The following is a 13,528-nucleotide window of genomic DNA, read 5'->3' as shown; positions in this document are numbered from 1 at the left end:
GTTTCAATCTAAGACAGCTTTGGACTGGTAGTTTTTGTCTTGTGTGAAAAAACGTTTAATGCAGATAAGATTTTTGCAATGTAAAGATAACATTGTCCTTGGAGGAAAATGACTTGACAAGTGAAACATGTATAATATGTTCATTTCTCTTCTCTTCTTTGGAAGTCCATGCCCTCATTATTTATGACAGATCCATCCTGTATTGTCTACCTCACACATATCCATTGACCTTGCACTCAGAGAGAGATGCAGGTCTGGGAACTGCTCATGCCCTTACTGAGTAACCTTTGGGCAAAATCCACTGTGTGACTCCTATTCAACCAACAAGTGAAATCACATGGGGTTGATTATGCGGTAGGTACATTCTGGGGAAGGTTATATCCTGTGAGTGAAACAGCACACTCAAATTAACGAAATGACTCTGCATTTTCTAGTGTATTAAATTAGCACAAATCTTTGGTAACTTCTTGGGTTATGCTTTTCCTTTGAGGATAATATATAAACAGTAACACAAGGCAGCAGGGTGGCTTATCTTCTCAGTAATACTGTAAAATTATTTTTTTAAAGCAGGTGTACTAATCTTGTTGTAGCTGTTAATTCACTGCATGAATTCCATAGGTGCATACTGTATATTCTTAAAATGTCAACTTTGTAGTCTGCACTTAAGGAGTTTCATTGCATTTTGTTAAACCAAAGTTATGTTAAACATGGGGTAAATAACCTTTTAAATAGGCTTTATAATTTTTTTGTGTGAAATATTAAATACGCAGTGGACCCTTTTAAGAGTTAAAAAGATCTTAATATTGAATCTAGTCTCCTATTTACTTGTGTAATTAACTGCCTTTTAGGGGATATGCAGATATAAGGATCTAGGATTGGGACTTCTCTCTGGGCTTCTGTAATGAATTTATGCAGGCTTATTAAATATAGCGGGCACAACCCAAATTAAGTGTTTCTGAGTCCTATCAATTTAAGTGGGAGAGAGATGTGCAACTGCTTAAATCTTTCCCAGTAAATTCAGTGCTGTGGACAAGTGTTTAGTTTGGGCTGGATTACATGCATAGTTACTAGTAAAGTATATAAATACTGGTTTGGGCCCCAATTGCTAGTTTCTGGCTGTTGGCTGTAACCCAGAGACAAAATATTAGCTTAACAGCAGTATTGTAATATATGTATCTTTTGATAAAATATATAATGAAGCTGTGTTATACCTTTCTGTACTTTTGTGTGTGTGGGTATATTATTTGCACTGCTCAGTTGAAAAAGGAAATAATTCGGCATATCCTCAGAAGCAGTTTCTTATTTGAAAGTTCTGAAGCTTGGTATTGCAGTCTGGTTCTGGAGCTGAATCTGGTATGCCCTGAATTTTGATACGTGTTCTCTCTAGAACTTGGAGTACATTTACATTGCAGAATGTAAAAAGATTAAAGATTTATATGGTCTCCTTGGTTACATGTGTAGATCAAGGAACGTCTCATGTCCATGAGAGCTCTCTGTTAAAGGCTTTCCCATTGGCTTCAAAGAAGACAGTTATGCAGAAGGAAGGCCTGCAGGTAGAAATGATATTTTATTTTAGCTTCTAAATATTCACATTTAAGTACTTAAATAAGTACCTGTTAAAGTATGGGACATGTTTATTTTTAAACATCGTAGCATAGTAGGTAGAGTGTTAGACTAGGAATCTGGGAGACCCAGGTTCGAATCCCAACTCTACTGTGGAAGCTTGCTGGGTGACCTTGGGTCAGTCACGTGCTCTCAACCGAACCTACCTCACAGGGTTGCTGTGGGGATAAAATGGAGGAGAGGAGAGTGGTGGAAGTCTCCATGGGGAGTAAGTAAATAAAAAATTTGCAGATGTAGAGTTGTCTCAGCATGACTTAGATGGAAATTCTGCAGGCAGAGCCTTATAAGTGCTTAGTTGTTGTAGGAGCTTTAGAAGTAAATTTGAAATAGTAATTCAGACAAATGTTAAGACACAGAGTCCCCATGTGTTTGATCCATAGGTGTTTATCTGAGAAACAAAAATGAAATGCAATGCATAGGCTACTTACTAGAATTTAAAGGTTCAACTTTGTTTTGAAATTGAAGTAAGAAATTAAAACCTGTGCTGCTAGCATTTGAATTTGTTTTATACTGTTTCCTTCTAAATTTTATCTGCCTCTGAACATTTTTAATGGAAAAGTGGTTTATACATTTTATGAATAATTTCGAACTTAGAATTGTAATTTAAATATGATGAACAAAATATTTACAAACAAAAGTCAATCAAAGTGTTAAATCCACTGGCTGTTATCTGTACTGATTGCATATTTTTGGGAAAGTATTGGCTACTTAATTTGCCTTCAGAGCTCTGTAGTTTAGTGTGTGTGCGTGTGTGTGTGATACTTTTACTATGAACAGATAAATGCTAACTGGTCTTCAAGTAGGGCTTATTTATGTGCTTTTAAAGGCAAAACCAGGTGGATGCTGGACTAGCAGAAAGGTGTTACGCTTACTAAAAAAACTTGCATATATTTTTCCTGAGAAAATGTGACAAATGCCTGAGTTCTAGCACTTAACTGCAAGTTGTGTCTTTTTGTCAAGGGTGTGCAGTGCTGTTTTCCTGCTGAGAACTTGCTTCACATGCACATGGGTCCCTGTTTGGTAGGAGCACAGCATGTGAGCAAACCCTCCCATGATATTTCACAACCTGAAATAGCCCTAGGGCACTCTGCCCTATTTGGGAGATCTGCAGATGTGCCATAAGTACATCTGGAGCCCCCCCCCCCCCAATGTTTCAAGTCAGGATAATGAAATGAAAATGTTTTAGGTCAGGCTTTAAACACCCTTTCCCTGTGCTCTGGATTGGGCCCCTGCATGCCTAGAAACTGAACTTCCAGCAGGAATCCTGCAGCTAGAGATTTTATGACCATGCTGGCCATAATTAGACAAGAAATAGAGAATAAAACTGCTGCCATCATACTGCCCTTGTACAAATCTGTGGTGAGACCACGCTTGGAATACTGTGTACAGTTCTGGTCACCACATCTAAAAAAGGATATTGCAGAGCTTGATAAGGTGCAGAAAAGAGCAACGAAAATGATCAGGGGACTAGAGCAACTGCCCTATGAGGAGCGGTTAAAACTCTTAGAGCTGTTTAGCTAGGAAAGAAGGCGGTTAAGGGGAGACATGATAGACGTCTATAAAATTATGCATGGTATGGAGAGAGTGGACAGGGAGAAGCTTTTCTCCCTCTCTCATAAATGGGGTCATCTGCTGAAGCTGGAGGGTGAGAGATTGAAAACATATAAAAGGAAGTATTTCTTCAAACAACACATAGTTAAATTGTGGAACTCCCTGCCCCAGGATGTGTGGTGATGGCTGCCAACTTGGAAGGCTTTAAGAGAGGAGTGGACATGTTCATGGAATTCATGGCTATTAGTAAAAATGGATACTAGTTATGATGCATACCTATTCTCTCCAGGATCAGAGGAGCATGCCTATTATATGCTTTGGAACACAGGCAGGACAATGCTGCTGCAGTCGTCTTGTTTGTGGACTTCCTAGAGGCACCTGGTAGGTCACTGTGTGAACAGACTGCTGGACTTGATGGACTTGGTCCGATCCAGCATGGCCTTTCTTATGTTCTTATATGACAGCTAGGGACAAATCCCAGAACAATTTAGAAAAACTTCCCCCCTGTTTTTCTCTGAGGACCCCCCCCCCCAATTTTTACAATTGAAAAGTTGGAAAACCTTAGGGGGCACTGAGGGGGAAAAACTACTATGAAATATTTTTTTCTTTAGATCTAGTGAAATACTTTTTCAGACGAACTGTTACTCATTCAAATTGTATTGTATTTAATATTTCCACTGGGAACATTGAGAAACTGTGGCAAACACTGAAAAAATCCTGAAGGCAGCATGCTAAAACAGCATACGGTACAACAGTGTGTAGGTCTCTATTGCTTTATTATTGGGTGTACATTATGTGCTTTATGTTATGAAAGTAGCAAAATAGGTTTAGGTTTGATAGGAAAGTTAGTATTGCATATATTTCAGTTTCTTCCCAAATCTGTCATTTTCAAAAAAGGGAAAATGGTTCTTTTCCAAGGCTTCAAAATTTATGAAAAAATGTCTATCTTTACTAGCAGATAGAAAGTTCTTGTGGTGAACCCAGAGATGATGCAAGGACTGTGTAGCATGTAGCTGAACCCTGTAGAGACTGGTTGTGGAGCCAGGAATGGCTGGTTTAGTGGAAGATCTGGGTTTGCTCTGTATAATTTGTGAAATTTTAGACAGGCATTTTGTTTCTGTTTTGCTTCCCAGCAAAAACGGTTTTAAAGCATCTTTAGGCATTGAATCTTCACAGAATAATACATAGTGTTTTACATTTTAAAATCCTTTACTTAAAACATGAATTCAACCAGGAGTGACCAGAAAAACTCCATAATATCACAAATGAGCAAACCCTACTCCCAAGTCCCTCTACAGGTTACTCCTCAGACAGGTGGTCAGTGTTTTCCTGAGGAGTATTGTCATTATTTCTTCTAAAAGACAGCATTGAAGTGTCTGGCCCTAATGCCATACTAACTTTCTGTTGATTAGTTTTAAGCTTTACTGTATTGTTTTAAAACTGTATGCATACCAACCATTTTTGCATGATCCATTCTGGTAATGTTCTCACTGAATCCTGTATTCTGGCTTGATTTGCAGTAGCATTTGGGGTAAGACTAACTATGTGTTTGGGCACAAACGTGTTAAAATGACTGGGTCATTGAGAACAGTGAATTAGCAAGGGCACAACATTTTCATTGCTCCAGTTGTTCTTGGCTTTATATCCCACAGGGGATGAGTGTGTTCACAAGGGCATTCTTTGTGTGGGTGGGGGGAGGGGAGCCACTTGATTTGAAAGCTATTTTTTTAAACAAACATCACATACAGAATATTACAGTTTTGATTTCTACTTTCAAAGGACTTAATTGCTACTTTTACTAATTTTAAGAACAAAAGTCACAGTTGGGGTGGTCCTCAGTTTAGACTTCATTGTTATTGATATCTTAATGAATGACGGATGTTTTATTGACATTGAGAATGGACTGGATTTTTAAACTTAGATGTGTAATAGCTATACAACAATCTCTCTCTCTCTGTTCATTTTATCTATTAAGCTTGGTCTTTAAGCTGGTTACCTATGTTGGGAAAAATTGAAATATATATAATACTTTCCTATCACACCAAAATTTATTTTACTGCTTTAACAACAAAAATGCATAATTTTAAACACAGCATGATTTGTCATATTTATTGAATTTGGAAGTATTAATGTCTTACAGCCCATTCTGGATGAGGGGGTAGGCAGGTCACGGCTGGGAACGGAACCACCACACTGCCTCCTGAGAAGTTTCCTGGCCAGAAAAAAAAATTAAAACAGCATTTAAACCTCCCCCACCCTGTGAAATTCTCCCATTGAGTTACATGGGGCTGTGCCAGCTGTTTTGCAGGAGTAACTGGATAGGGCATTCGTGGGTCGAAAGGGAAGCTGCCTAAAGAGAGCTGCAATTTGTTGCATTTCTATGTAGCCTTCTCACATCTATATTAATTTTTGCCAATGAAGAACCAGTCACTTACGGCTGTAATGGGACTACTAGCATATTTGGATATCTAGTTAATTCTTTAATTGAGAGTTCAGTGCCTTCAATGTTAAGTTTATCATCAAACATGTTATAGCATAATAGTTGTTGCCAAAATTATTTGCATTTAAAAATAAAAATGTTCTTGAAAATATGTTGCATATGTCTATAGTATACAATAGGCATTTTCAGTATATCTAAATCTCAACATGCCTAAGATTTGTCTTTTATTTTCATGGTTCTAATCTCCAGATTTAAGTATCTATATAATCCGGAGATTGGAACCATGAACAGAAAAGACAGATCTTTCCACAAAACTGAAAAATTCTCTAGTTTTGCAGAAAAATCTGAAATCTAAAAACAAACCAAAAAATTGCAGCAGTTAAAAACCTTCCAAATAGAAGCAGTGCCTGTAGCGTTAAGAAACAAATGCCCTCAGTGGCCATTGCTAGGCAACCACAACAGTATTGCCAGGCTTCAAGCCTTGCCTTCAGTAAAAGGCAGGGGGAGGGGGCAGGGCCCATTTCAGGACAGTTTTGGCCTTTGAGGGAGGACTGATTAGGGCCAGCCCTGGCAGCAACCAGTGGGCAACTTGATACTGTGTGACATACATGAACACTAGCAAGCAGCTGGGCTTGCGTGAGTCTGCAGCAGTCACCCCAAGAAAGCCAGTGTGGTACAGTACTTCCAACAGGATCGGTTGACTGAGTGGCAGACCTGGGTGGCATATGTGAGGCAACAGATGTCTCTTCTTGCTTGCTAACATTGATAGCTGACTGATCTGTCTTTAGTTCTGAGGTCCTTGTTCCGCCCTCTTTGAACAGTGGAAGTGTTGCAGGGTGTTGGCTGCTGTTTCAGAAATGCTGCCTGCTGTGCAGCACAGCCACTTAAATGCGCTTGGACAGTGAGGTGGACAAGGAAAAAAGGTGGCAAACATCCTGGTTCTAGTCTGTGGCAGGCTTCAGGTTTAAGAGCCACCCCAAAAATTTAGGTACCAGACTTATTTTTCAGCCTTCTGGGTTTGATATTTTAATTACCATATTTTCTCATTATTGCTACCACAAAACCTAAACTCATAATTTTTTTTGTCATTTTTTCAAAAGCGATAACAAAAGCACTGTGTATAAATAAATATGGGGGTAACCCTGGTTGTCCTAACAAAAGCTGACCTCTGTCCCTCACCCAAATAAGCCTTGTACTTTCACAGAGAATCACCAGGAGGCACTTACAATAAATGACTGATGAACATACTAGGCAGCACAATGAAACATCTAGGCGCCTTGGCACCTGGGATTTGTCAAGGCCTGTACTATGGCCATTAATTATAACACTGTTTCCTTTCCCATGCTTGCACCTTTAGAAGTCACTATACAGTGTGTCTTTAGTTTTAATTTTTGTACAGTGCCTATGAGTTTTCTGTATTGATTATTTTAGTAATGTTTATGGTTTTAAATGTTTGAATTTGTATTTTATCCTGAATATTTGTGATTTTACTATATATTATGTAACATCTTTTAGTTGATGGTCCATTAACGTACAGTGCCTAGTGAATTTGGTTTTTTATCAATGAATAACAAAATAGGTGACATGCCAGAAGCTTCTGAATGCGCACACACATTCCAGATGTGAAAGAATTAGAGAACACTTCCTGTAACCCTTATGTATATGAAGACTCCAAGGTATTAACTTGTTCTGAGTTTTATTTGTTCATTTGTTTCCGGATTTGCTTCAGGAGGCTTTCCTTATTTGGTATCTGAAGACTGGATCTGTAAATGACTAAATAAAAACGTTAATGTTCTGACCAATGAAGGGATTTATTGATGCCAGCAATAATTAAAAACATCAGGAAGCAATTAATTTGATTTTATTACAGGAGACTTGGTATTGAACTCTTTTATTAATAGGTCTTCAGCTTGTTCATAATTTCAGACAGTTGTATATTGTATGTCTTGTATTAATGATACCACATCGGTGAACAGAACTGCACAATATGGTGTTTTCTGAAATTTTCAAAGATATTCCAACTCCTGGAACAAAATTATCAGAATGCTTGCAGTCTGATAATTCAAGAATACGGAATAAGGTATGAAGAAACTAGGTTAATATGGGGAACTATGGGAGGGCTTTAGTGGAAAGTTATTAAGAAAGCAATAGTCAAATCTTCGCTGGGTTCAGGCAACTAGCAGAAGAGAGGGAAGAAAAGGATATATTCAAGAAAGCAAAGGGGAAGGGAAAAATATCTTAGAACTTTGGAAGGCCTGGTTAGATTCTGTGAGAATGATGACTACAAGTTAAAGAAAGGGGTAATAAAATTGAATAATTGGATGGAAGGGACTTAAGAAAGAAGTAATGGGAAATAATTTTTAATAATCACTACCAACATTAGGAAGGTGCACAAGACATTTCTATTTCAGGACATTTGGTGGAGGTTGAACTGCTTTGGCAGATTTTACTGGGTCTGGGCCTTTTTAATTTGTTCATAGTTTTTATTTGTTAATGGACTCTTATGCTTTTGTGATCTTGCAGTTTGTTGCACCATTAGCTGCCTTGAGTCTAAGGAAATGAGGAGGCATGTAAATACTTTAAACGTACTTTTAAGTTGCTTTGAACTCTGGAAGGAATTGAAGGGGGAAAATACTGATTAAGACAGTGGCATTCTCCAGCAGTCTGCACAACAGGTCATTGCAGATGCATGGGCAGGGCACAAGCATATTTTTATGGGGAGCAAGCAGTACAAAACTGTTCACACTCAAGATGCTGCACTGACATTGCCAAGGACAGCCCTGCTTGCTGCTGCATCAGCTTCAAGACAAGTTCAGCATCTTGCTACAGAATCCTGTGTATACCTATGTCCCACTGTGTAAGCCCCATTGCTTATTCCCAGGTGTATATGTTTGCAGCCTTGGTCTGTTGGACAACTTTATGTCCGTTTTTACTGCCTCCATGTATGGCTGGATTTTTGGAGTCCAATGTTATATTGATTTCTACTAGACAGGACAGATCAATATACAGTAGGACTCTTTTCTATGAAACAGGACAAATGGCCATGGTAGCAATCTAAGTTTGGTGAGAGAAGAGAAGATCTGGCTGGCAGAGAGAGAAACCTTGAGTCTAGAGAAGCTTTGTAACGTAGTTGAAGACTGGGGATAGGTCCTGGGAGATAGGAAGACTAAGGATTAGGAAGCCCAGAAACAATGGTGGAAGTGAGCAGAGCATTACAGTGGTAAAACTCTTTCCAGTTGTAGGGTTTCCTTGTTCGTATATTTTTTTAGCAAAACGCGTGTGTGATTGTAGCTTCTGGTAACACCATGGGAACTTATAAAACTATTTTTAGCTCTCCTCCTTCCTGAAATTAATTTTCTTGAAACCTGAGAGAGAGCTTTGTGTCCTTTGAACAAGTGTACTTTTGCCTAGTAAGCCGTACATTTTCTTTTGTATGCTACCTTCCCCTGTTACTTGGTTTACTTAGATAAAATCTAATTAAAGACAGAAAAGTGAAGGGAAAAAAAATAAAAAATACAGATGACTGATTATTTAGGGGATTATTTTAATTAAACCTGTTGACTGGAGGTTAAACCTGTCAGGTTAGGGATTAAATTGTTATGATAGTCTGTGTAACTGTAGCTTGTATAAAACACCTGCCAAGTAATAGCCAAATGTGCTGTGTCTATGAAAATTGTAGGAGATAAATCTGACATTGCACATTTGTAGAGCTTGTTAGAGTGACGTTGTTTTTTTATGAATAAAATGGTAAACAGTAAACCTAAAATTGTTGTGCAGCAATTGTCAGATTTGGTTCCTTGATTTGGAATTACCAGTAAAGCAAATGTTCTTTGCTAGAATTTGTAAGAAGGCTGGTCTTTTTGTAACTCCAGTATTACCATATGGTGATTGTGTGAATTCTGTTTATTAACACTTTCATAATTTGTAAGCCACCTTGAACCACAAGTAAAGGCAGGATATAAATATTTAATTCAATAAATAAATAAACATGCTAAGTGAGGGGTTACAAGTGCAATACATACATTTTGTTTGCAGTTCCATGCCTGTTCCCAGACGTCATACTCTGTCCACCCACACTTCTAGTACAGAAACATGTGCACACATATAATGTGCATAGCTAAACAGTGGATTACCACAGTGATAATACCACCTTCTTTTCTTGGTTTCCTTCCCATTATGAATTTCCATTCCCTTCTGTTTGAGTTACGTTGTGCTGAGAGTTTAATTCTCAGTAGCTAGAATATTCATGAGCATAAAAATGACTTTTCAGTAACTCATTCATCATCCCTGGGGGAGTATAAAAGATACAAAACTTGTACTGACCCCAGCTTTTGATCTTTTGGGGGTAAATAATGGCACTATTTAAAAAAGCAAATATGCACTTTACATGCTTTATGAACCTCATAGTAACAGTTTTTAATCTATGATAAAAGCTTTGAAATGATGCCCTATAGGATCAAGCATTTGGATGCTGGGTGTGTTCAGCATTTCCTTCTCCTACTTATTCCCTAAAACAAATCTAGGAAAACGTAACTCCAGTAGCCTTAAAAAATAAGGTTTGGAATCTGGTGTTCATGCTGAGTATTCAGATAACCCAGTTGATGCCACCAACAGAAAGTAGGATGCTAAGTTTCCTGTTGATTTCTAGATATGTTAGAGAATTTCAAATGGTTATTATATTGTAAACTCTGTTTTGTTATTTTTTTGTTTGTATGAGGATGGCTTTTTAAAAAAGGAAAAGCAGAATATAAAGGTAGAGTTCTTAAAGAAGAATTCAAACTCTTCTATGTATTACTAGCTGATGACTGGAAATGACATTGATCTACCATTAAGAGGGATTATTCACTTTAAATGTTCTAAAAATTAGGCTTTTTTAGTAATATGAATACATTTGCTAATGTGTGATTTCAATTAAAGGTGACTGGCATTTATAATAACCCTGTTTTAAATAAGTGAAAAATTTGCTAATCCTATTAATGTTGCTTTAACTTTCTGACATACTTACTCCGTTTAGTGTCATAATAAATCTTTGATATTTTTGTAAATGCTCTGTTGTTCTCATCCTTTGAGAATTTGCCCAGAAAGGGTGGGGTAGGCAGGTGAGACTTTTAAACATTTTCAGCCTGAGTACAAGGGAGGAATATAAGTTTTTCTCTGCCCAAAAGCAAGGGCTCTGTTAGTTTCTCTTCCCTGTTCATGTTTCAGGCTTCTTGCCATGACGTAATTGACAAGTTCTCCAGTACTTCACAAGTTATATTGGAATGGTGCTTCGATATACTACCTCACTCTCTGATATTAATTTATAAATGGGAATCTGAGTTCAGGACCTTGGACAGCTACGTTTGTGACTGCTTTGAAATACACTCAAGAACCATGGGCTTCCTTGGAAATTTACCAGGACATCTGTAGTCTGCTGCTAATCTCCCAGACTCACCCAAGAAGTGTTGGGGGCAATGAAGATCCACTCTGTATCCACTTCTCAAGAGAGTGTGGGCTTGTGGGATGAGCCCAGTTGGCAGAGAGGCCTGGCCCTATCTCCATCCCCAAGAGGCTGCTCCCACCCAGCTGGCAAGGGGAGGGAAATGGGGGATATGATTACCTCTGAGGCTAGCTGGGTCTCATTTCCTTGGGAGAGCCAGTGGGGATTTCAGTGTTAGCTGATCACCTCTGATGAGGCAAGTTGCATCTTGTTCCCCTGGGAGAGGGCTGGGGATTTTCCCATTCACAAGGGTAGAGCTTTCCCAGGGAGTTTCTCAGATGATATCACTTGCTGTTATGAAGCAGGGGCTGTCCCTGGGCCTACACCATTACAAGGTGGAGCTTGTAAAAGGAGCTCAGACAGCCAAGGAGGAGGTGGGTGGATGGATGTTCTCTGACAAGTAAGAGACATCAACCAAGCGGAGAGCCAATAAAGAAGGCAAATGGGGTGACAGAAATTCTTCCCTCGGATTTACTGAGGCTGACTTTTGCAGGGAAGTGGAATTATGGAGGGCGCTGCAGCCCCAGAGGGGACTCCCAGCTCATCACCTCCTCACACAGGGATTCTTCAGCGAAGAGGACTAGTAATGGACATGTTGCCTGATAAGCAGTTGCTCTCCACTATTGATTTTAGCTATGCAACCCAGAATCATTAGCAACAAACTGGAATTTGCCCAGGGACAAACTTCAAGTGGCAGACTTGAAGAGGTTTGTCAGCAGATAGATCAATGCTGAAAATGGTCTTAGAAGTTAGAAAGCTTGGGAAAACTCTTTGTGATGAATCATAATATTAGACAGTACTTTGAGTTCAGACCAGCACAGATATGCTTGTATAGTTAAGTGAAGTTGATGGGTATTGAAGGGCATGAGCACACAAAACTCTCAAGTATCAATAATATAGATTAATTTTTGCTTATGCCATCAAACAAAATGCCACATTCAGGAATATACTAATCAATAGAAGTTGACTAATCACTCTGACCTTAATCATAAATTGCAAAGGGAGCTATCCTACAGAATTACAATGGGAAATACATTTATTTCAAGAACAATCATCATGAATATCAAAAGTTGCATAAAAACACCAAGAGGCATAACAATAAATGATTTCAGTATAAGCACACTTTGTTTTTTTCCACGGGAACATGGCCAACAGGCAGGACAGCCTCGTCTGACTGCCCTCAACTCCTCTAAGCTAGGGGGTGTGTGTCTCCAGGTGGTGTGGAGACTTGGGAAGCTCAGAATCTCAGATCTGAACTTCCCCCCATTAGATTGGGACCCTCGAGTACTGGGTGCCTGACCCTGAGCCAGGCACCGGTCGAAGCTGTCTGAGGGCCGGGATTTCCCAAGCTGGTCTAAATCCCACCATTCTCCTCCCCCCTCCTTCCCGCTGTCCCTTTCTCTATATATTTTTTCCTTTAAAGGATCCGTGCCCAGGCTTAACAACAAACTGAATTCATCCCATGGCATACCTGGCTGAAGCAGCTTTTGAAGTTTGTCTTCCGTACCAAGGACGTTGTGAGTGGAGCTTTCTTTTGCCTTTGAGTCCATCGGCTTGAGGGGCAGAGGAACGGAGGAGAAATCGAAACTAAGCCATTGAGGCAATGGGAGGGGGGGGAGAAGTAATCTGTGGAAAAGGAAGCTATTTTTTTTTTTTAAAGAGCTCTCTGACACTTTGGAATTGTGCCTTCCGGAGTGGATTACAAATATTTTTAAATAAGAGTGGAAAATTCAGGAGAGGAAGGAGAACCACAGCGAGGGTGAGAATTGAAGCCAAATTGCTTGAGAAACATTGTGAAGCAGTGGGGCTGGAACACGGTGGCATAATTGGGAGAGACCAAAGAATATCATGGCGGCTGGGGTCACTGGTTTGATTGGCCCGCGTGGCAGCGTTTGTGTTGGCTGGGACTCAGTAAAGTGAGTGTGGGTGCGGAGGTGACATCCGCCTGATAATGAGGGTTTGCCTGGTGAAGTCAGACAGTTTGGAGGAGTAAAAGGTCCGGGAAAGCAAGTGTTTGGAGTCCTAAAAAGTGCAGGTCTGCCAGTCTTTCCCCTCAAGAAACACCGTGACTGGTATGATTGCCCCCCCAACTTCCTGCTTCTCTACGAAGTCCAACCAACCTATAGACTGACAGAAGAGATCCCTGAGTAAACGCTTCAGTAATGCTATCTGGTGGACGGAGTCTTCAGCACCGACTCATAATAGACCCCTACAACTAAGTCTGCCCTTAATGCAATAATCCTATTGAGCCTTGCTTTCAGTTATATATTTCCCCTTGCTAAACATTTGAGTGCACAGTGAGTAATCCAAACTAATTAATTTTAACCTAATCTAACCACAGGTATATTTTTTACTAATTGACATTAACTACCTGATTTATACTACTAATTATACTAAAAATATTATAATTCTATGAGGTTCAAATTAATTAATAT

The 13,528-nt window shown here is 39.2% G+C and overlaps 1 protein-coding gene across 1 annotated transcript in view; it reads left to right on the top strand.

Annotated features, from left to right (window-relative positions):
• The window catches only part of RABGAP1L (RAB GTPase activating protein 1 like), a 196,453-nt gene that overhangs the window by 50,792 nt on the left and 132,133 nt on the right, over window positions 1-13,528 (top strand). The gene's annotated exons all lie outside the window — the stretch shown is intronic.

The sequence above is a fragment of the Euleptes europaea genome, chromosome 2 (genome assembly GCF_029931775.1).
Source record: "Euleptes europaea isolate rEulEur1 chromosome 2, rEulEur1.hap1, whole genome shotgun sequence".
Taxonomy (NCBI): Eukaryota; Metazoa; Chordata; class Lepidosauria; order Squamata; family Sphaerodactylidae; genus Euleptes; species Euleptes europaea.
This window is presented reverse-complemented; position numbering and strand designations above follow the sequence as displayed.